Genomic DNA, 24565 nt, shown 5'->3' on the forward strand with positions numbered 1-24565 from the left:
TTGTTTACGGTAGATTCTGTCGCTCCATCAATGTGAACATTGTCTTTATTGAAGAATGAAGTCAATCTTGGCTGCTTTTTTTTCGAAGCAGACATTTGTGAATTTACCCGGATAATGATGTCACAATCTGAAGCGTCTGAGCGCTTTTAACATGTAATCACTAAAGCGTCTAAGATAAATCATGTGACCGATCAGCTGATGAAATTCATACTATTTATAGAAAAAAATATACACTACGACGCTCGTAAAAATGTGTCACGGAAAACGCACGGCTATAATATTAACGCATCAAATGCTAAAATACTGGTCAAAAACGCAGAAATCGCTCTCTAGAGAAAACACTGGTCTTCACATAAGCTTAATTAAAAGTACGGTGTCAAAAATGCAGAAAACGCTCTCTAGAGAAAATAATGCATGAAGTGATGTAATTAAGTGAATATGAATGAAACCAAATAAAGCTTGATACAGTGGAGCCTTGCTAATCCGAACCCTTCTAATCCGGAATCCTTTCTTATCCGAACGAAGTGTCTGGTCCCGATTTTATTCGTTCTATTTTCAATAGTAAAAAACCTTTCGGATCCGGAACCTGTCTACTCCGAATTCCGGACGATTTTTTCAATTTATGCTCTTATTTTACTCTCAAATTTACCTCTCGGATCCGAACAGATTTTGCCAAATGTCACACCTTCATTCAAAATAACAAATAATCGCACAACTTGCAGGTGTAAACATACACAAAACTGACAAGTGTTATTTCGCTTGATTAATGGGTGAAACGTATGATATGCGAAGGTGTGAAAATTACACTTAGCTTGCCTTGACATCTTCTGTAATTGCTTAATTGATTGTTTTTCGTACTTCAATAAATATTTTGATATAATGCAATAAAAATATCTTTTAATCCTTTGTAATGGATTCGAGGATACGTGATTAAGTAATGAAAATTTATGGAAACTGTCAGTGAATTCGGATAATCACTGAATCGGATAAGAGTAAACAACTATTGACAAATGCAGCGGTACGAATATTTAATCATGTCTCGGCCTCCTGTTTAACATCGTAGGTTAACTTACCCTTGAGGAAATAATATTTTTGCTTATTTATTTATTTCTATTTCTTTATTTTTGTATTCACATGTTTTAAAATGATCGATAAAAGATGGCAAAAATAAAATATTTAAATTGCAATTTCAAATGCATTCCCGTTTTCTTTCATTAAACTTTTTTGCAAATAACATGAAAAAACATGTAAAAAGACCATCTAATTCGGAAACCTTTCTAATCCGGAAACCTTTCTAATCCGAACTTTTCTTCTGGTCCGGACGAGTTCGGATTAGACAGGTTCTACTGACTAAGTCTTTATATATCTTGTATAATGTGCTTAAGTTATTTCATAAGAGGTCATGACCTCAAATAATTTCATCAGCAAACAGCAGGTCATTCACATGTATGAGAGAAATTCCAACATGAGTTGTTTCCCTTGCATTAAACTATAATTTGAAGAAATGCCATGGTCTGGGGTATCTTAGCTTCAGCAGTCCCTAAAAGGGGCCAATCAAATAAATATGAGCAATTTTTATAAAAGATTACTATAAGAATGCTAATAACAAAGTTTGGTGATCATCCATCAATAAGTTTTGTAGAAAAAGCTGTCTAAAGGCTTATATTATTTTTAGCTCCCTTTACCCCTAAAAGGTGCCTATCAAATTAATATGAGCAAATTTGACAAAAGACTACCTAAGAATGTTACAGACAAAGTTTGGTGATCATCCATCAATTGGTTCTGTACAAGAAGATGTCTAAATGATTTTCTATTTTTAGCCCTAGAGACCCCTAAAAGGGGCCAATCAAATTAATATGAGCAAACTTGATAAAAGACTACCCAAGAATGCTACAGACAAAGTTTGGTGATCATCCATCAATTAGTTCTGTAGTAGAAGATGTTTAAAGGTTTTTCTATTTTTAGCTCTGTTGACCCCTAAAAGGGGCCAATTGAAATGACATGAGCAAATTCAAGTGTGACTGTCACAAGGATGCTACAGACCAAATTTGAAGTAAATCTGTCCAGCGGTTTCAGAGAAGAAGACGATTGTTGATGCATGACGACAGACGACGGACGCCGGAGTATCCCCCTTTGATACTAATAGCTCACCCTGAGCCTTCGGCTCTGGTGAGCTAAAAAGTCTCAAATTTTCTTGAATTCTATTGAGAGACCCCTTTATTAAGAGACCACTTTTGGAAGTCTCTTGAGTGGTCTCTTTATAGAATGTCGACTGTATACATAAAAAGAAATTATCTCTGGTGAAAAAAAAGACAAATTGTACAAGTAATAGTATAAATATATATTGTCAATTCATGTTCAAAACAATTACAAATAACCTTCCATTTTCCCAATGTAATAAAACAAACAAAAGCAGTGAACTTAAGAAAATGTAAAAAAAACTTTGCATTCTGAGCTTACTTGTGACCGTTCATATATTATATAGTTTCAAGTATATATCTGTTCTAGTTTAGTCAGAACATTTTCTAAGCCTAATAGGGGCATAACTTGTGTCATAATTCAATGGAATTGTAGAATTTTCGTCATCTGAGCTTGCTTGTAACCAACCATTCATATAAATTTTACGTTTCAAGTAAATATCTGTTCTGGTTTAAGAAATATTATAGTAAATAAATTTAAAGACATAAAAATGGACATAACTTTGTCAAAATACTAAACAAATTTATCCCCCCACACACCTTTTTTAGTTATGAAACTTGACCTGGATATCTTTTCAAGCAAATACCTGAGCTAGTTTCAGAATTATTCAAGTACATGTTAAAATTTTAGAACATTTTCTAAGTCAATTTTTGACCTTCAAGTGTGACCTTGACCTTAAGCCAGCACAAAGGTAACATGGGTTCTGCATATAACCTTGTTGGGGTGAATATTTGAGTAAAGTTTGAAGAAAATTCTTCCATTAGTATACGATTTAAAGAGCACACACAACATATTGTCTAATATTTGATTGTATGTAAATTTGAAGACTTAAAAAAGGGCATAACATAATCAAAATGCAATACAAAATTATGAAACTTGACCTGCATATCTTAATTGTGACACACCAGATATATTTTGAGTTTCAAGCAAATACCTTTTCTAGTTTCAGAAATATTCAAATACATGTTAAAATTAAATAATATTTTCTAAGTCAATTTTTGACCTTCAAGTGTAACATTATCTTGTTGAGGTGAACATTTGAGCCAAGATTGAAGAAATCTTTCAATTAGTGTAGGACTTACAGAGCCGACACGACATACTGTCTAATATTTGACTGTTTGACATTTGACCTTCAATTGTGACCTTGACCTTGAGCTGACACATGGGTAAAATGGGTTCTGCACATCCCCTTATTGAGGTGAACATTTGAGCCAAGTTTGAAGAAAATCTTTTAATTGGTATAGGATTTATAGAGGGAGACTGAAGGACAGACAGACCGACTGACCGACGGGACAAAGCAAATCCATTATAGCCCCACCACACACACATTTTGTGGTGGGGGTATAATAAATATCTTGAAATTTGAGCATGTAATTTTTTTTAAAAAGTAAAACTTATACCTGTGTGCCTAATCCAAGAGTGATCAACATAAGAAAGAAGAGCACAGACCAAAGTTGGGATATAGGCAACTTTGTGACAACTTCTGGGTAAACAATAAATGCAAGACCAGCTCCTTCTGCTGCTACCTCAGACACTGGCTGGTTTAGTTCAGAAGCCATATATCCAATAATACTGAAGATTACTAGGCCAGCAAATACACTTGTAACACAGTCCATGATAGATACAACAATTGCATCACTGGAACATAAATCAATTTTGTTTTTACATATTAAAATATACAACAATTGCATCACTGGAACATAGATCAATTTTGTTTTCACAAAAATATAACAGTTTAAGTTAATGACATACAAGAGGGCCATGATGGCCCAAAGTCGCTCACCTGTATATAGGCCCCCGGAGCGGGGCCAGTTTAAACTCCAGGGCTTTTATTTGAACAAACTTGGTTGTATATGTATGTATGTATATATATATATATATATACAATATATGTATGTGTATATATATATATATATATATAAACGTGATAAATGTTCCTTGTGCAGTGTTGAAATAGATAAAATTATAATGTTTAAGAAATAACAAACTCTATGTAAATTCGGTAGCGCTTTCAATGCTTTCTTCGCATATCTTCAGCCAAACTTTAATAAACAATAAACATATAAAAAATGATGTAACGTCATGAAAAAAAGCGAGAACGTTAAATGATAACGTTTTTCCCGGCAAACACAATATGGTTATTTATACTGAAAAATTATAATATTACGGACATTGAGCATTACAATCTGGCAGTGAATTAATGACATTTATTTAAGGGAGGTAATAAAATTCACAAGTTAATGATTTTATGGCCACAAATTGTATGGTAATTAACAATTTTTACTCAATAAATATTGGTAAATAAACAAACAATTGGACTGAAAAAAATCGCAAGCGTTTCTTTCATAATTAAAAATGAAGAGATTGTAATAAATATGATGTACTTATATATATATATATATATATATATATACCTTGTTAAACGATTATTACCAATGAGCATTTAGCTGTGGTTTTAATAACTTGATTAAAAGTTTTTCTTTTTCTTCTCTAAAATTGTCACTTTCGATTAATATCTTATATAGAGGGAAAATGCTAAATTTACCTCCTGAACAATTATGTAAATGTTTATTTACTTGTAACATTCTGAGTTCTTCAGTGTTTGTTTGTTGCCTATGTAAAGTCATACTTTTACATAATTCATTTTTTGTTTGGCCAATATAAAAAAACTATTTACAGTTGTCACAAATTATTGAATATATCACATTTTTTGAAACACAGTTCATACTATGTTTTATCTTAAATGTCTTACTGTTACAAAATTGTATTTTATTTCCTTCTATTATTATTCTCTAAATAATACACGCAATGCCTTCTATAAATAGATACACGCAATGCATTCTGTAAATAGATACACGCAATGCATTCTGTAAATAGATACACGCAATGCATTCTATAAATAGATACACTCAATGCCTTCTATAAATAGATACACGCAATGCATTCTGTAAATAGATACATGCAATGCCTTCTATAAATAGATACACGCAATGCATTCTATAAATAGATACACGCAATGCATTCTGTAAATAGATACATGCAATGCATTCTATAAATAGATACATGCAATGCATTCTGTAAATAGATACATGCAATGCATTCTATAAATAGATACATGCAATGCCTTCTATAAATAGATACACGCAATGCATTCTATAGATACACCCAATGCATTCTGTAAATAGATACACACAATTTTGTTGTTGTTGTTGTTGATGATGATAATGAAAGATATATATCTATATATATATATATATATATATATATATATATATATATATATATATATATATATATATATATATATATATACATACATATATACAAAAATGAAAACAATAATTAAATAAGTTATTTCATGGACTGTGTTTTTTGTTATATATATATATACACACACACACACACATGTATATATGGTCATTTAATGCACAACTCTGAGAAAATTCAGTAATTTAACCTTCAAGGTCAAGGTCTTTAAAGAGCCCAAGTCTTTGATAAACACCAAGGTCTTGTCCTTAAGAAAGTTCTGTTATAATATGAAGTTGATCCCTTCAACAAAACACAAGTGACCTTGACCCACTGATCCCTACCCCAATCAAAAGGATGAATACCATGCAAGTTATCTTCTTACCAAATATAAAATATATCTGTCACTTAATAAAGGCTGTATGAGCAAATGTGTAAAAATCTATTTTTAGCACAAGTGACCTTGATCCACTGATCCCTACTCCAATCAAAAGGATGAATACCATGCAAGTTATCTTCCTACCAAATATAAACAAGAATGTCGAACGACACATATACCCCCCTTTCTAGCCATTGACTCACATAATTGGTAATTTTATAACAAAAACTTGCCAAAAATGGGTACATGGAAGTGTTCAGCTATGGAAAAATCAACGGAAACCATTTTGACATTTAAGGCCCATGTGACATTGACCTTTGACCTAATGACCCCTAAATCAATAGAGGTCATCTAATACTTATGACCAATAACTAGGTGAAATATGAAGACTTTGTGATGAATACTTTTCAAGATAATCAGCGGAAACCCTTTTGACATTTAAGGCCCCTGTGACCTTGACCTTTGACCTAGTGACGCCAAAATCAATAGGGTTATTCTACTAGTGATGACCAATCACTATATGAAATATGAAGACTTTGTGATGAAAACTTTTTAAGATAATCAGCGGAAACCATTTTCACATTTTAAGGTCCCTGTGACCTTGACCTTTGACCTAGTGACCCCAAAATCAATAGAGGTCATCTACTAGTGATGACCAATCACTATGTGAAATATGAAAACTTTGTGATACATACTTTTTAAGATAATCAGCTGAAACCATTTTGACATTTAAGGCCCCTGTGACCTTGACCTTTGACCTAGTGACCCCAAAATCAATAGGGGTCATCTACTAGTTATGACTAATCACTATGTGAAATATGAAGACTTTGTGATGAATACTTTTCAAGATAATCAGCGGAAACCATTTTGACATTTAAAGCCCCTGTGACCTTGACCTTCGACCTAGTGACCCCAAAATCAATAGGGGTCATCTACTAGTTATGACCAATCACTGTGTGAAATATGAAGACTTTTGTGATACATACTTTTCAAGATAATCAGCGGAAACCATTTTGACATTTCAGGTCCCTGTGACCTTGACCTTTGACCTAGTGACCCCAAAATCAATAGGGGTCATCTACTAGTGATGAATAATCACTATATGAAATATGAAGACTTTGTGATAAATACTTTTCAAGATAATCAGCGGAAACCATTTTGACATTTAAGGCCCCTGTGACCTTGACCTTTGACCTAGTGAGCCCAAAATCAACAGGGGTCATGTACTAGTTATGACCAATCACTGTGTAAAATATGAAGACTTTGTGATACATACTTTTAAGATAATCAGCGGAAACCATTTTGACATTTAAGGTCCCTGTGACCTTGACCTTTGACCTAGTGACCCCAAAATCAATAGGGGTCATCTACTAGTTATGACCAATCACTATGTGAAATATGAAGACTTTGTGATAAATACTTTTCAAGATAATCAGCGGAAACCATGTGGTCTACCGACCGACAGACCAACGGACAGACAGACAGACCGACATTAGCAAAACAATATACCCCCTCTACTTCGAAGGGGGGCATAAAAATATCTGTCACTTAATAAAGGCTGTATGAGCAAATGTGTAAAAATCTATTTTTAGCACTGGTGACCTTGACCCAAATGACCACTAACTCCAACAAATTTTATGTTTCTATCAATTATAAATAACATCTGTCCATAGAATAAGGTTAATACACCTGTAACAAGAGCTGTCGGAAGGACAGCACGCTCGACTATTCTAAGTGCTTGATAGTAAAAGAGCCTTGATAATGTTAAATTTTTTAAGTTCACAAAAGGGCTAATTTTTTTTTATAAATTCAAGTTATAGGCCTTGGAGAGAGTCTAATTATACAGTATTGGCTTGACTATTCGGAAGGTAATGTCACAAGGGTGTTTTATTGAGTATAATAATACTAATTACCTATGAATACATAAATTTGACAGAAAAGGTACAAAGGCTTGTTATTAAGATGTTTTATTAAGTATTCACAGCTTTATTATTATTAATGCTTAAATTGTCCCAAAAAAAGGCACAAACCCTTCAGTAGTTATTGAGATAACAGCTTACAAGCAAAACTTTACCATGAATTTCTAAGTTAAAAAAGGGGAGAAAAATCAGCCTAAATGCAAGATAGAATTATGGATCTTTGTCAGTGAACTACAATTATGACTCTAAATGCATATGTGAAGTTTTAAATAAATATCTTAAATAGTTATTGAGATATGTAAAACTTGCATGTAAACATTAACCAAGAGACTAAGTAGAAAAGGGGATATGAATCAGCCTTAATGAAAGATAGAGTTATGGAACTTGGTCAGTGACATACAATTATGACCCTCCAATTATGACCCTACGTGCATGTGTAAAGTTTCAAGTAAATATCTTTGAAGACCTTTAACCAAAATTTCTAAGTTCCAAAGGGGCATAATTCTGTCAATATTGTAGGCAGAGTTATCCAACTTGTCAATCTGATGTACCTTGTTACTATAAATAAGTATTGTAAGTTTCAATTGAATATCTCAAGCAATAATTGAGATATTTGACTTTACAAAAAACTTAAACCAAAATTTCTAAGTTAAAAAGGGGCATAATTCTGTCAATATTGTAGGCAGAGTTATCCAACTTGTCAATCTGATGTACCTTGTTACTATAAATAAGTATTGTAAGTTTCAATTGAATATCTCAAGCAATAATTGAGATATTTGACTTTACAAAAAACTTAAACCAAAATTTCTAAGTTAAAAAGGGGCATAATTCTGTCAATATTGTAGGCAGAGTTATCCAACTTGTCAATCTGATGTACCTTGTTACTATAAATAAGTATTGTAAGTTTCAATTGAATATCTCAAGCAATAATTGAGATATTTGACTTTACAAAAAACTTTAACCAAAATTTCTAAGTTAAAAAGGGGCATAATTCTGTCAATATTGTAGGCAGAGTTATCCAACTTGTCAATCTGATGTACCTTGTTACTATAAATAAGTATTGTAAGTTTCAATTGAATATCACAAGTAATAATTGAGATATTTGACTTTACAAAAAACTTTAACCAACGCAGACGCCGACGCGGACGCCGACGCCGGGGCGACTACAATAGCTCTCATATTCTTCGAATAGTCGAGCTAAAAATGTAAAAATCTATTTTTAACATTGGTGACCTTGACCCAAATGACCCCTTACTACACCCAAAAGAAGGAGGACCTCCCTTGGCATGTTTGTATTAAGCTAAGACATTAAATAACAAGAGGGCCATGATGGCCCTGAAGTCGCTCACCTGTATATAGGCCCCCAGAGCGGGGCCAGTTTAAACCCCAGGGCTTTTATTTGAACAAACTTGGTAGACACCCATTAGAAGATGTTTCATGCTAAACATCTAAGGTCTAGCTCGTTGAGTTTTTAAAAAAAAGATTTTTTAAGTTTTAACTATACACACATAGTTAAAAGCAATGACACCCCCGGGGCGGGGCCAGTTTTGACCCAAGGGCTTTTATTTGAACAACTTTGAAGACACTCACTAGAAGATGTTTCTTGCTTAATATCTAAACTCTAGCTATTTGGTTTTTTTTCAAAGAAGATTTTTCTAAGTTTTTGCTATACACATAAATAAAATCAATGACCCCCGGGGGCGGGGCCAATTTTGACCCAAGGGCTTTTATTTGAACAAACTTTGTAGACACTCACTAGAAGATGTTTCATGCTTAGTATCTAAACTCTAGCTATTTTGGTTTTTCAAAGAAGTTTTTTTTTTAAGTTTTTACTAATTTACACATATAAGGAAAATCAATGACCCCCGGGGCAGGGCCAATTTCAACCCCAGGGCTCTTATTTGAACAAATTTGGTAGACACCCATTAGAACATGTTTCATGCTAAATATCTTAGCTCTAGCTCTTGGGTTCTTTAAAAGAAGATTTTATAAGTTTTTACTATATGCATATAGGGAAAATCAATGACCCCCTGGGGCGGGGCCAATTTTGACCCCAGGGCTTTTATTTGAACAAACTTGGTAGACACCCATTAGAACATGTTTCATGCTAAATATCTTAGCTCTAGCTCTTTGGGTTCTTTAAAAGAAGATTTTATAAGTTTTTGCTATATGTATATAGGGAAAATCAATGACCCCCTGGGGCTGGGCCAATTTTGACCCCAGGGCTTTTATTTGAACAAACTTGGTAAACACCCATTACAAGATGTTTCATGCTAAATATCTTAGCCCTAGCTCTTTGGGTTCTTTAAAAGAAGATTTTTTAAGTTTTTACTATATGCATATAGGGTAAATCAATGACCCCCGGGGCGGGGCCAATTTTGACCCCAGGGCTTTTATTTGAACAAACTTGATAGACACTCACTAAAAGATGTTTCATGCCAAATATCTAAGCTCTACCTCTTTGGGTTTTTTTTTTAAGTTTTTTCTATTGGTTGCCATGGCAACCAGAGTTCTACATGGAATTAAATTCTTTGAACAATTTTTAAAGGTGACCACCAAAGGAACATGAAATTGGCTCAGCGGTTTATGAGGAGATGTCATTTAAAGTAAAAGTTTACGGATGCCGGACGAAAAGCGATCACAAAAGCTGACTCTGTCACTTTGTGACAGGTGAGCTCAAAAATAAAGGCTGTATGAGCAAAAAATGTTTATATTTATTTTTTAAACCAGTGACCTTGACCTTGACCCTTGAGACCGCTTACTCCACAAAAAATTAGAGGACCATCAAAGGTATCCACCTACTAAATATGAAAGATATCATTAAAGAAATTAAGCAATTAGGAGAAATTTAAGATAAATCCAACTTGCCGAAATAGGTTAACCAGAAAAGGCCCTATTTTCAAAGTGAAAAAAGGGAAATAACAGGGAAATATGGATGACACAGTTATATAACTTGGCAATATCATGTACTTTGTATTGATAAGTAAGTGTGGAAATTATAAAGCCATTAGTATAGATAGAACTTAAGATATTTCCAACTTGCTGTTTTAGGTTTACGATTATTCATTTTCTAAATGCTGAAATGGGCAATAACTTGGTAAATATGAAAGCCAGAGTTATGTAACTTGCCCAGATCATGTACTTTGTATTGATTAGTAAGTGTGTAAACTAAGAAGCCATTGGTACAGGTAGAACTTAAGAAAAATCCAACTTGCCGTTTTAGGTTAACCTCGTACGGACAGACGGACGGAGGGACGGTTCAATTACTATATGCCCGGGGGCATAAAAAACAACAAACAAACAGCAGGAATCTCAGTAAGGTCAAAATTTCACGTTGCAGACTGTTTGGCCAAAAATTTTCTGAGTCAAATCAGTTTTTTCTGGTGTTATTTTTCTACATGAATCATATTCACGTTTCAAAAATTACTGTTTGGGAAGTCATTTTGAGTAGATTTTCAAGTTTAAATTGATAATATTGTGAGGTTAGGTAATTTTTAAATTACGTAAGCTTCTTGCTTAGTTAAAACAAGAGCACCGCTAGGCGGAGCATTATATGCCCGAAAGTAGTCTTTCTTTTAGTGAGGAAGACATAGGAATTAAATACAGTATTACCTCCTTCAAAAAAGAAATTCTTCTTTATAGCTGAAGAACATTCATGTATATATACAGTTGCTGTTTTCAAAGCACCACCATCAAGTTGTTATCTTGTTAGTAAAAATGCTACAATGGATGGACACCAAGACGTCAGGGGTATAAAGCTGCTAATCCTATAAAATTTTACAGCTGTAGTTCGATTAATAATTGAGTTTTTGAGCGAAAACTGTTTCTAGTTTAAAGGTGATAGTAATCCCTTGATCTTTGACCTTGTGACCCTAAAATCAATAGGGTTTTTCTTACCCAATATGGACAATCATCCTATGAAGTTTGAATACTGTGGGCCAAATGGAACTTAAGTTATGGTCCGGAAACAATTTTCAGTATTAAGCTAATAGTGACCTTGACCTTTGACCTTGTGACCCAAAAATCAATAGGGGTCTTCTACCCAATATGGACAATCATCCTATGAAATTTGAATACTGTGGGTCAAATGGAACTTAAGTTATGCTTCGGAAACCATTATACGTATTTAGCTAATAGTGACCTTGACCTTTAACCTTGTGACCCTAAAATCAATAGGGGTCTTCTACCCAATATGGGCAATCACCCTATGAAGTTTGAATACTGTGGGCCAAATGGAACTTAAGTTATGGTCCGGAAACCATTTTCAGTATTAAGCTAATAGTGACCTTGACCTTTGACCTTGTGACCCCAAAATCAATAGGGGTCTTCTACTTAATATGGACAATCATCCTATGAAGTTTGAATACTGTGGATCAAATGGAACTCAAGTAATGCTCCGGAAACCATTTTCAGTATTAAGCTAATAGTGACCTTGACCTTTGACCTTGTGACCCCAAAATCAATAGGGGTCTTCTACTTAATATGGACAATCATCCTATGAAGTTTGAATACTGTGGATCAAATGGAACTCAAGTAATGCTCCGGAAACCATTTTCAGTATTAAGCTAATAGCGACCTTGACCTTTGACCTTGTGACCCCAAAATCAATAGGGGTCTTCTACCCAATATGGGCAATCATCCTATGAAGTTTGAATACTGTGGGTGAAATGGAACTTAAGTTATGCTCCGGAAACTATTTTCAGTATTTAGCTAATAGTGACCTTGACCTTTGACCTTGTGACCCCAAAATCAATAGGGGTCTTCTACTCAATATGGGCAATCATCCTATGAAGTTTGAATACTGTGGGCCAAATGGAACTTAAGTTATGCTCCGGAAACCAAATTGCTAACAGACGGACGGACGGACGTACGGACGGACGGACGGACAGACGGACGCCAGGGGGTATAACATAATATGCCCGAAATTCTTTCGGGCATATAAAAATGATAAAGATGATTAAGTATTACTAGCACCATGGATAATTACCATAATTATTGTTCCATTTTCACTTACATTTATTGAGGTCAATATCACATGTGTACATGTATAATTTTAGAAATCATAACACGGGAGGTGATATTTACATAAATACTGAATGTCATGCCTTAATACTTCACAAATAGTTAACATAATACCTATTTTAATGAAGCACACCGATAATTGTATTCATCTTCACTTCTTTGTTATGAAATACGAGTTTATGTTACAAAATTTCTCAATTGTCTTGTACATGGCGGCCATTTTGTCATACTTTCGGTTAAGTTCTATTAATAATATCAACTCGAGGTCAGATTGATACAGATGTTTTCTGAGGCAAAGTTGTTGAATAGACTAATTGATATGCATTATTTATTGATTTGAATTGTATGTTTGTTCTAAGAATGAAATATTATTATATTATATTGTAATCTCAAACCACCCAATTTGCATACCAAATCCAAAATATTTTGGTACTCATTTGCGTATGCAAAGCTAATACCTGGTCTGGTCCAGCGTTCGTATCCCAAAACATAACTGCCCCTGTCCTTACTGTAGAATGGATGTACAAAATTTTGTCTCATCGAAATCTTTCATAAATTTCAATAAAAGTTTCATTCATTGAAAAAATTCATCTTGAAAAGGTATGTTGAAATATAAGATTTTTCCCGCAATCCGGAAGGATGTAAAAATAATATCTGTACTGTAAATTAAACTTTTATCGTAATCAGCTAATTTTTGTGAAAAAATACATTTTTTGGTCACTTTTGTTTCTTTGTGAAATATTTTACTCAAAAATGGGTCAAAGACAGAAAAGGCCGGGTTGCATTTGTACACCAAATATCATGAGGCTGTGATGTTACGAAAAAAAATTTCCATTGACCCATTAATGTCGAAAATTTAATTCAGTAGGTAAACAGGAAGTGAACTAGCTACACACCTAAAATGGAATCCCACAGTATGGGACCATGTGTCAATGCTGTATGCCAAATATCAAGAGGCTGTGATTAGTAGTTTCTGAGAAAAATGTTACGAAAATTTCCTACCATTGACCATTAATGTGAACAGGAAGTGGATGAGCTGCAGACTTGAAATCGAATCCCACAGTATGGGACCATGTGTCAATGCTGCATGCTAAATATCAAGAGGCTGTGATAAGTAGTTGCTGAGAAAACTGTTACAAAAATTTCCTACCATTGACCATTAATGTCAAAAAATCTAACTAATTTATTTAAGTGGATAAACAGGAAGTGGATGAGCGACAGACCTGAAATCAAATCCCACGGTATGGGACAATGTGTCAATGCTGTATGCCAAATATCAAGAGACTGTGATAAGTAGTTGCTGAGAAAACTGTTACGAAAATTTCCTAGCATTGACCATTAATGTCGAAAAATCTAACTAATTTAACTAAGTGGATAAACAGGAAGTGGATGAGCGACAGACCTGAAATCAAATCCCACAGTATGGGACCATGTGTCAATGCTGTATGCCAAATATCAAGAGGCTGTGATAAGTAGTTGCTGAGAAAACTGTTACGAAAATTTCCTACCATTGACCATTAATGTCGAAAAATCTAACTAATTTAACTAAGTGGATAAACAGGAAGTGGAATGAGCGACAGACCTGAAATCAATTCCCACAGTATGGGACCATGTGTCAATGCTGTATGCCAAATATCAAGAGGCTATGATAAGTAATTGCTGAGAAAACTGTTATGAAAATTTCCTACCATTGACCATTAATGTAAAACAAGGGTGCCATAGTCACAAAATACGCCCGTTTACGAAAAAGCTTTAGATGGAGATGGGGGCATTATGGATAAGTGTTATCTAGCAAGCAAGTTTTTATTCTTGGCACTGTGTTGTTAAATGAACCTTCAAACAAATCAGTAGGGAAGATATGCAGAGAATGTGTGACCTTGACCTTGGTCGCAGGGACCTGAATTTTATGCACTGCACTCAATGGTGAACATTTGTGCCAAATTATATTGAAATCCCTCTATGCATGTAGAAGTTTTGCTCCAGACAAGTGTTTTTCTATGAGCTCTTACTGTGACCTTCACCTTTGACCTAGAGACTTGGTTTATGTGCAGGGCACTACGTCTCATGGTGGTGAATAATTCTATAAAAGTAACATTAAAATTCCTCCATGCATGTAGAAAATATGCTCCGGACAACATCTGGATATTTAATCATATCCAGTGACCTTGACCTTGCAAATATTAACCTAAATTAAATGTGTAACACCTGCAGTCATGATAGTTACCATTTGTGCTACAATCCATCAATAAATGATGACTAAATGGTCCCTATAACCATCTTCAAATTTTTATCTGAACTTTGACCTCTATGTGTAACCTTGACTTGGTCGCAGGGATCTGAATTTTGCATGCGACACTCAGCCTCACAATGGTGAACATTTGTGCCAAGTTATATTGAAAACCCCCTATGAATGTAGAAGTTTTGCTCCGGACAAGCGTTTTTCAATGAGCTCTAAGTGTGACCTTGACCTTTGACCTGGAGACCTGGATCATGCATGGAGCAATTCATATCATGGTGGTGAACATTTCCATAAAGTATTATTAAAATTCTTCCATACATGTAGGAGATATGCTCCAGACAAAATCTGGATATTTCACCATCTTTAGTGACCTTGACCTTGCATATATTGACCTAAAGTACATGTGTCACAGCCGTAGTCATTATAATGACCATTTGTGTTACAATCCCTCAATAAATGATGATTAAATCGTCCCTATACACATCTTCATATTTTTATCTTTTTTTAAACGGGCGTATAAAAAGTACATGTAATTGTAATTTAATAACTAAAAAATTCTGATTTAAGATTTTATTCTAGGGAAATACATTTCATTACAATTCTTAATCTTTGAATGAGCTGAACTGATATTACTTGAAAATTAAAATATAATTAAATTTCTATGAGAAAGTATTTACATTTGATAAGGTAATTACTGTATGATCTTTATGAACAAAATACCAAGTCTACAGAACACCATAGTTATCACAGTTAAGAATCTTGACCAATGAATGAAACATGTGTAAATAAATGTTACATTCTTTAGAACATACTCAAGTCCAAGAAAGAGGATTATTTCATGCCCTTTGATTAAATTCTATTTTTAGAATTGAAAGTGAAAGTAGATCAAGGGGAGTAATTGTGTAAGTCATTTATGAACAAAGTTATAACTTTGTTGTCGCCCTTTGATTAAATTCTATTTACAAAATCTGGATATTTCATCATCTTTAGTGACCTTGACCTTGTATATATTGACCTAAATTATATGTATCACAGCCATAGTCTTGATAATGACCATTTGTGTTACAATCCCTCAATAAATGATGACTAAATTGTCCATATACACATCTTCATATTTTTATCTGAACTTTGACCTCTATGTGTGACCTTGACCTTGGCCGCAAGGACCTGAATCTTGCACGCGACACTCCGCCTCACAATGGTGAACATTTGTGCCAAGTAATATTGAAATCCCTCTATACATGTGGAAGTTTTGCTCCGGACAAGCATTTTTCAATGAGCTTTAAGTGTGACCTTGACCTTTGACCTATAGACCTGGTTCATGTGCGCGACACTGCTCCTCATAGTGGTGAACATTTATATGAAGTTTCATTAAAATCCCTCCATACATGTAGGAGATATGCTCCGGACAAAATTGGACGCCGCCCGCCCGCCCGCCCACACGCCCGCCAGCCCGCCAGGGGCGTTCCCATAATACGTCCCGTTTTTCAAACGGGCGTATAAAAATCTAACTCATTTAACTAAGTGGATAAACAGGAAGTGGATGAGCGACAGACCTGAAATCAAATCCCAAAATATTTTACATTGTATTTTGGAAATTACACAGCTGTCTCCTTAATAAATGGAAGAATCCATTATTGAATAGGGAAATCAACTTCACTGTAGCTCTCAAATTTGTGTTATTCTGATTGACTCTGTTTTGAATCAACATTCACATTCAACAACCTTTTCATCTTTCTAATGCTTTAACAGAAAAATCTTCATAACAATGTCTGTTGAGACAAAAAATACAAGAAACACTATCTCAATTTATCCCTGCAAAGAGTGTCTATATAACCTTGCAATAAAAAACCCCTTTAACCCCCCAAAGAGAGACCAATTTTCAACTCTAGACCATAATTTGAATATACATTGTAGAAACCAACAAGCCAATGCCTTGTGAGAAATATCTAAGCTCTAGCCCTTTCCATTTTGAAGTAGTGTTTTCATTTAGTTGCCATAGCAACTAAAGTTTAGCATGGAATGGAATTCTTTGAACAATCTTGATAGAGCTTCATACAAAGAGTATTCCTGCCAAGTTTCATTAACATTGCCCTTGTGGTATCATAGACGATGTTGTTTGAATAAAATGTGGATGGACACCGGACGCAAATGACTGGCCATCCTAATAGCTCACCTGCACTATGTGCAAGGTGAGCTAATAAGGTAAATCAATGACCCTCTGAGGGGGCAAATTTTGACACCAGGGCTTTGTAGAGTTTCATGAGATAATGCTACACACAAATATCTAAGCCTTGCACTTTCAGATAAGTTTTTTCAAGATTTCATTTCAAAAATTCTTTTTAGCCTTCTGTCCCAGATGTTCATTTTAACAATTTAAGTAGAGCTTCATGCTAGGAACATCCCAGGAAAATTTAATCAAATTTGGCCCAGTGGTTTCTGAAAAGAAGTTGTTTCTATAAAAAGTTGATGAAGAAAGCACACGCTGATGGACAATGGACGCTAGACAAATTGCGATCACAAAAGCTAAAACGTTTGAAAGTTTTCAATAAAAAGTTCTAGCTTGTTCTAATGAATTTCTTATGTAAACAAATTTTATTTTTCAAATAAGTCAAAGTGATAAGTATAAGTACTTACAAAAAGCAGTTGTTGTGGAATTTGTTGTAGCTAGCTAGAGTGATGAGACCACCCCAACATGGTGAAAGAGAAAAAATATCTGGATTGCTGCATCACCCCATACCTGAAAATAATAGGCAACAACCAAAAATGTTGAATTAATATCCCCTATTGAATGATTTGATATTAAAGTGAAACAAGAGCGCCATGATGGCCCTAGATCGCTCCCCCCTGACCCATCAACCGCATCCAAGCAATGTCTTAGACAAGCATCCTGGCCAAGTTTGATGACAATTGAGTAAACAAGAGGGCCATGATGGCCCTGAGGTCGCTCACCTGTATATAGGCCCCCCACCCCCGGGCCAATTTTTACCCAAGGGCTTTTATTTGTTTATTTGAACAGACTTGGTAGACACCCATAAGAAGATGTTTCATGCTAAACATCTAAGTTCTAGCTCATTGGCTTTTTTAAAAGAAGATTTTTAAAGTTTTTACTATACACATATAGTTAAAAAACAATGTCACCCCTGGGGCAGGGCCAGTTTTGACCCCCGGGTGTTTATTTTAACAAACTTTGTAGATATTTACTTAAAGATGTTTCATGCTTAATATCTAAACTCTAGCTATTTGGGTTTTTCCAAAGAAGATTTTTAAGTTTTTGCTATACACATATAAGGAAAATCAATGACCCCCCCCCCCCCAGGGCGGGCCAGTTTTGACCCCAGGGCTTTTATTTGAACATACTTGGTAGACACCCATTAGAACATTGTTTCATGCTAAATATCTTAGCTCTAGCTCTTTGAGTTCTTTAAAAGAAGATTTTTTAAGTTTTTACTATATGCATATAGGGATAATCAATGACCCTCTAGGGCGTGGCCAATTTTGACCCCAGAGCTTTTATTTGAACAAACTTGGTAGACTCTCATTAGAAGATGTTTCATGCTAAATATCTTAGCTCTAGCTCTTTGGGTTCTTTAAAAGAAGATTTTTTAAGTTTTTGCTATATGCATATAGGGAAAATCTATGACCCCCTGGGGCAGGGTCAATTTTGACCCCAGGGCTTTTATTTGAACAAACTTGGTAGACATTCACTAGAAGATGTTTCATGCCAAATATCTAAGCTCTAGCTCTTATGGTTCTTTAAAAGAAGATTTTTTAAGTTTTTACCATATGCATATAGGAAAAATCAATGACCCCCGGGGCGGGGCCAATTTTGACCCCAGGGCTTTAATTTGAACAAACTTGGTAGACACTCACTAGAAGATGTTTCATGCTTAATATCTTAGCTCTAGCTCTTTGGGTTCTTTAAAAGAAGATTTTTAAAGTTTTTTATAGGGAAAATCAACGAACCCCGGGGTGGGGCCAATTTTGACCCCAGGGCTTTAATTTGAACAAACTTGGTAGACACTCACTAGAAGATGTTTCATGCTTAATATCTTAGCTCTAGCTCTTTGGGTTCTTTAAAAGAAGATTTTTTTAGTTTTTACTATATGCATATAGGGAAAATCAATGACCCCCTGGGTCGGGGCCAATTTTGACCCCAGGGCTTTTATTTGAACAAACTTGGTAGACATTCACTAGAAGATGTTTCATGCCAAATATCTAAGCTCTAGCTCTTACGGTTCTTTAAAAGAAGATTTTTTAAGTTTTTACTATATGCATATTGGGAAAATCAATGACCCCCAGGGGCGGGGCCAATTTTGACCCCAGGGCTTTTATTTGAACAAACTTGGTAGACACTCACTAGAAGATGTTTCATGCCAAATATCTAAGCTCTAGCTCTTATGGTTGTTTAAAAGAAGATATTTAAAGTTTTTTCTATTGGTTGCCATGGCAACCAGAGTTCTGCATGGAATTAAATTCTTTGAACAATTTTTAAAGGTGACCACCAAAGGAACATTCCTGTGAAGTTTGGATGAAATTGGCTCAGTGGTTTATGAGGAGATGTCATTTAAAGCAAAAGTTTACGGACGGACGACGGACGCCGGACGGACGGACACCGGACGAAAAGCAATCACAAAAGCTCACCCTGTCACTTTGTGACAGGTGAGCTAAAAATTGAAAGATTTGTTGCAAAACAGTAAAAGACTTTGAAAAATGCTGGATAAAACTAATAGAATTTTTTAATATCTAAAAAAATAGTTGCGGAGAGAAAAACTACCAAAACAGTTTATTTACTCTTTTTCCCTTTTCTTGTGTATTTTTATACATGTACATAAGTGGGCCTCTTAACTTCATTCAATGTCTTAAATCTCTACTTCTAATAATTACAAACATTATTAATGTAATTTGATATCTATGTAAATGCTATAGTTATTCTTCACTTGAAAATAAATGGGCTAAATAATTTATCAAAATTGGTTGATTACACACTGAAAACCAACCTCAAACTTGTATACACCTTTCAACTTTCTTTGTAATGGTGGTTTTATTAAGCATAAAATTTATAATTTAAATTTCAGTTCAGTAAGGAAAAACTACATATATATTAGATTTCTGAACCAAACATATAAACGCAATTAACTAAGATATACATACTTTGGCTTCACCAAGTTTATGCCACTGTGGTTTGAAATAATAGATGATTCCATTGAGAGACCCTGGTAGTGTTAAACTTCTAATCAACAGTATCATCAGCACTATGTATGGGAAAAATGCTGTGAAATATGCAGCCTGAAATAACAAAACCAAAAGCACATAATTAAACAGAAGTAAAACATATTTAACTAATGTAATAATAGAGATCAGTGACCACATGGGTCACCTCATGATAGCCAATTGCATGTTACAGGTACTGTTCAGCAGGAGACACAAAAATCATCAACAGGGCAAAACACATTTTTTAAACAAGGGCCATAACTCAACCAAAACAAAATTGCATTTGTAAAAAATGCTATGCCACCATATTAATACAAAACTAAATAGTAGTGTAAGAGAGAAAACTTTTTGTTTGTTTCTGAACTTTGCCATAATGCAGTTGTGTCTAGTGAGTTTGGTGGTCAAGGTCACATTTCACATGGCTTAAATTTGATGACTGACAAAGGACAAGACAGTAAGTCATGTTGTCAAACTCTAGGTCAGCTGATATCTAAGTTCAATTTACATCTTAATCTGTGCACTTGGTCCAAATTTCATAGATGTACATGCAAAGGACAAAAAAGTAGGTCACTTGTCAAAATCTAGGTCAGCTGACATTAAAATTCAATTTTGCATCACAAACTGTGCATATGGTCCAAATTTCATGGCTGTACATCAAATGATAAAAAAGTAGGTCACTGTCCCCTTCGGCTGGGCAAAATTTTGACCTAAGGGTTTAATTCAAACAATATTGATACAGGTCCACTAGACAATGTTTCATGTCAAATATCTAACATGTGGCTTTCTTCTATTCAGAATACATTTGTTTTTTAGTTTCTGTTTTTACTATATGTACATAATGAAAATCAATGTCCCATAGGGCTGGGCCAATTTGAACCCAGGGCTATAATTTGAACACTCTTGTTAAAGGTTCACTATGCAGTGTTTCATGCAAAGCAACCCCAACAGTGCCAATTTTCACACTAGGGGCAAAATTTAAACAACTTTGGTAGAGTATCTTGTACCTTCAGACAATCAGATTTTTTTACTATATGTACATAGTGAAAATCAAAGACCCCCAGGTGGGGCCAATTTTTACCCCAGGGCTATTAATTTGAAAAAATCTTGGTAGAGGTCTACCAGACAATGCCTAATGCAAAATATCTAATCTCTAGCCTTTGTCAATAAGGGAACCCTATGACCCCCTGGGCAGGGCCAATTTTGACACTAGGTGCAAAATTTGAACAACTTGAGGATTACCTATAAATGATATTATATACCAAATATCAAAGCTCTAAGCCTTGTACATTCAGACAAGAAGATTTTAAAGTTTTTACTATATGTACATAGGGAAAATCAATGACCCCTTGGATGGTGCCAATTTAGACAAGGGCTACAATTTGAACAATCTTCACTACACAATGTTTCATGCCCAATATCTAACCTTTAGCTTTTGTCAATACTGAGAAGAAGATTTTAATTTTTTTTTACTATATTACATATAAGGAAAACCGATGACCCCCCTGGGTCAGGCCAATTTTGGACAATAGGGGCAAAATTTGTACAACTTTGGTAGAGGACCTACAGATGATATTATATACCAAATATCAAAGCTCTAAGCCTTGTATTTTCAGACAAGAGGTACTTTATGAACATAGTGAACATCTATGACCACCGGGGGCAGGGCCAATTTTGACCCAAGGGCTATAATTTGAACAATCTTAGTAGAGGTCCACTACACAATGTTTCATGCCAAATTTCTAACCTCTAGCTTTTGTCAATTCCTCCAAGAAGATGATTTTTAAGTTTTTACTATATTCATACAAAGACCTATAACCTCCTGGGCAAGGCCAATTTTAGCTCTAGGCTTATATTTTGGTAGAGGTCTAAGAGACAATCCCTTATGCAAAATATCTATGCTCTAGGCCTTGTGGGTCTTTACAGGAAGATTTTTTTTCCCTATAATTCTTTTTGGTTGCCATGGCAACCAGATTTCTGCATGGAATGGAAATTTTTAAACAGCTTTGGAAGCTCTTCACCGCTAAGTTTGGTTGAAATTGGACTAGTGGTTTTTAACAAGAAGATTTTTTAAGTTCACTATATAATCTTGGGGTGTCACAGACAAAATGCTAACCTTTTAAATAGCAGAGGTTTTTTTTCATCTTCATATAACTACTACCCTAAAAAGGTACTGTTCCCAATAGAAAATAGTTTAAATTCCAACTAGAACTCCGCGAGTCGGATGTGTCGCCTTGTGAACAATATAGTTTAGGAGAAATGGCCAGGACAAAAATGAAATATGAAAACTAACAAAGGGCAATAACTCAAAAAATAATAAGTGCAGAGCAGCAGTTTCTGTGCACTGCACTTCTTATCAATAAGATCTATCATTCTATGAAGTTTCAAGTCCATATCTTTTATAATTTATGAGAAATAGCCTGGATAAAAATAAAGTATGAAAATTAATAAAGGGTAATAACTCACAAATAAGAAGTGCAGAGTACCGGTTCTTGTACACTGCACTTTATCTTAATGAGATCTATCATCCTATGAAGTTTCATGTCCATAGCTTTCATACTTGAGGAGAAATGACCAGGACAAAAAATAAAGTAAGAAAATCAACAAAGGGCAATAACTCAAAAAATAAGAAATGCAGAGTATCAGTTCTTATGCACTGCACTTCTTCTTAATGAGATCTATCATCCTATGAAGTTTCAAGTCCATAGCTTTTATACATTAGGAGAAATGGCCCGGACAAAATTAAAGTATGAAAATTAACAAAAGGGCAATAACTAAAAAAATAAGAAAAGCAGAGTACCTGTTCTTGTGCACTGCACTTCTTCTTAAAGAGATCTATCATCCTATGAAGTTTCAAGTCCATGGCTTTTATACATAAGGAGAAATGGCCCGGACAAAATTAAAGTATGAAAATAACAAAGGGCAATAACTCAAAAATTAAGAACTGCAGAGTACCGGTCCTTGTGCACTGCACTTCAGGTTATTGAAAGAAGCATGCATACCAAGTTTGAAGTCAATCAGACTTATAGTGACTGAGTTATGCTCCGGACAAGCTTTACGGGACGCCGACACCGCCGACAAAAGTAACCCCTATATGTCGCCTTTTCAAGGCGACACAAAAATGGCTCTTTTCAAAATTCCCACAAGACCAAGTGATTTCTCTGAAATCATTTAAATCCAACATATTCATATAAATCACCACTCAATAGTTCACCTGGACAGTGGAAGCTGTTAGCTGTCTTTATTCACTATGACTTATCTAATTTGTAGCCATGATGGCCCTGAAATCGCTCACCTATATATAGGCCCCTGGGCCAAGGCCAATTTTAAACCAGGGGCTTTTATTTGAACAAACTTGGTAGACACCCATTAGAAGATGTTTCATGATAAATATCTAAGCCCTAGCTCTTTAGGGTTTTTATTAGAAGATTTTTTAAGTTTATACTATATACATATAGGGAAAAACAATGACCTCCCCCCCCCTTGCCGGTTTTGACCCCAGGGCTTTAATTTGAACAAAATTGGTAGACATTCACTAGAAGATATTTCATTCTTAGTATCTAAACTCTAGCTCTTTGGGTTTTTATAAGAAGATTTTTAAGTTTTTACTATACACATATAAGGAAAATCAATTACCCCCAGGGGCAGGGCCAATTTTAACCTTAGGGCCTTTATTTTGAATTAACTTGGTAGACACCCATAAGATGTTTCATGCTAAATATCTTAGCTCTATCTCTTTGGGGAGCTCTTCGGGGTTTTTAAAAGAAGATTTTTTTAAAGTTTTTACTATATACATAAAGGGAAAAACAATGACCCCCCTGGGGCAGAGTCAATTTTTACCCCAAGGCTTTTTTTTTGAGGGACACTTGGTAAACACCCACTAGAAGACGTTTCATGCTTAATATCTAAGCTCTAGCTGTTTTGGTTTTTTTAAAAAGAGGATTTTTAAGTTTTTACTATATACAAATAAGGAAAATCAATGACCCCCTTTGGGCGGTGCCAATTTTTACCCCAGGGCTTTCATTTGAACAAACTTGGTACACACCCCACTAGAGGATGTTTCTTGCTAAATATCTAAGCTCTAGCTATTTGGGTTTTTTAAAAAAGAAGATTTTTTAAAGTTTTTACGTATATACAAATAAGGAAAATAAATAACCCCCTGGGCGGGCCAATTTTGACCCCAAGGCATTTATTTGAACAAACTTGGTAGACACTGACTACCTGTTTAAACTGATAAATGTGACACCCCTAATATAATCTCTATGACACACACACATGCACGCACACCAACACACACAAATGAATCACTATATGCAACCGCATCGCAAATGATGCGCTGGCACACGCAAA

At 34.8% G+C, this 24565-nt stretch overlaps 1 pseudogene; it reads right to left on the reverse strand.

Moving 5' to 3' along the window:
* Positions 1-24565, reverse strand: part of LOC132723965 (sodium- and chloride-dependent glycine transporter 1-like) — a 108463-nt pseudogene that overhangs the window by 83715 nt on the left and 183 nt on the right.

Source organism: Ruditapes philippinarum, unplaced genomic scaffold, assembly GCF_026571515.1.
Source record: "Ruditapes philippinarum isolate M1 unplaced genomic scaffold, ASM2657151v2 ctg329_1_1_1_1, whole genome shotgun sequence".
Classification (NCBI taxonomy): domain Eukaryota; kingdom Metazoa; phylum Mollusca; class Bivalvia; order Venerida; family Veneridae; genus Ruditapes; species Ruditapes philippinarum.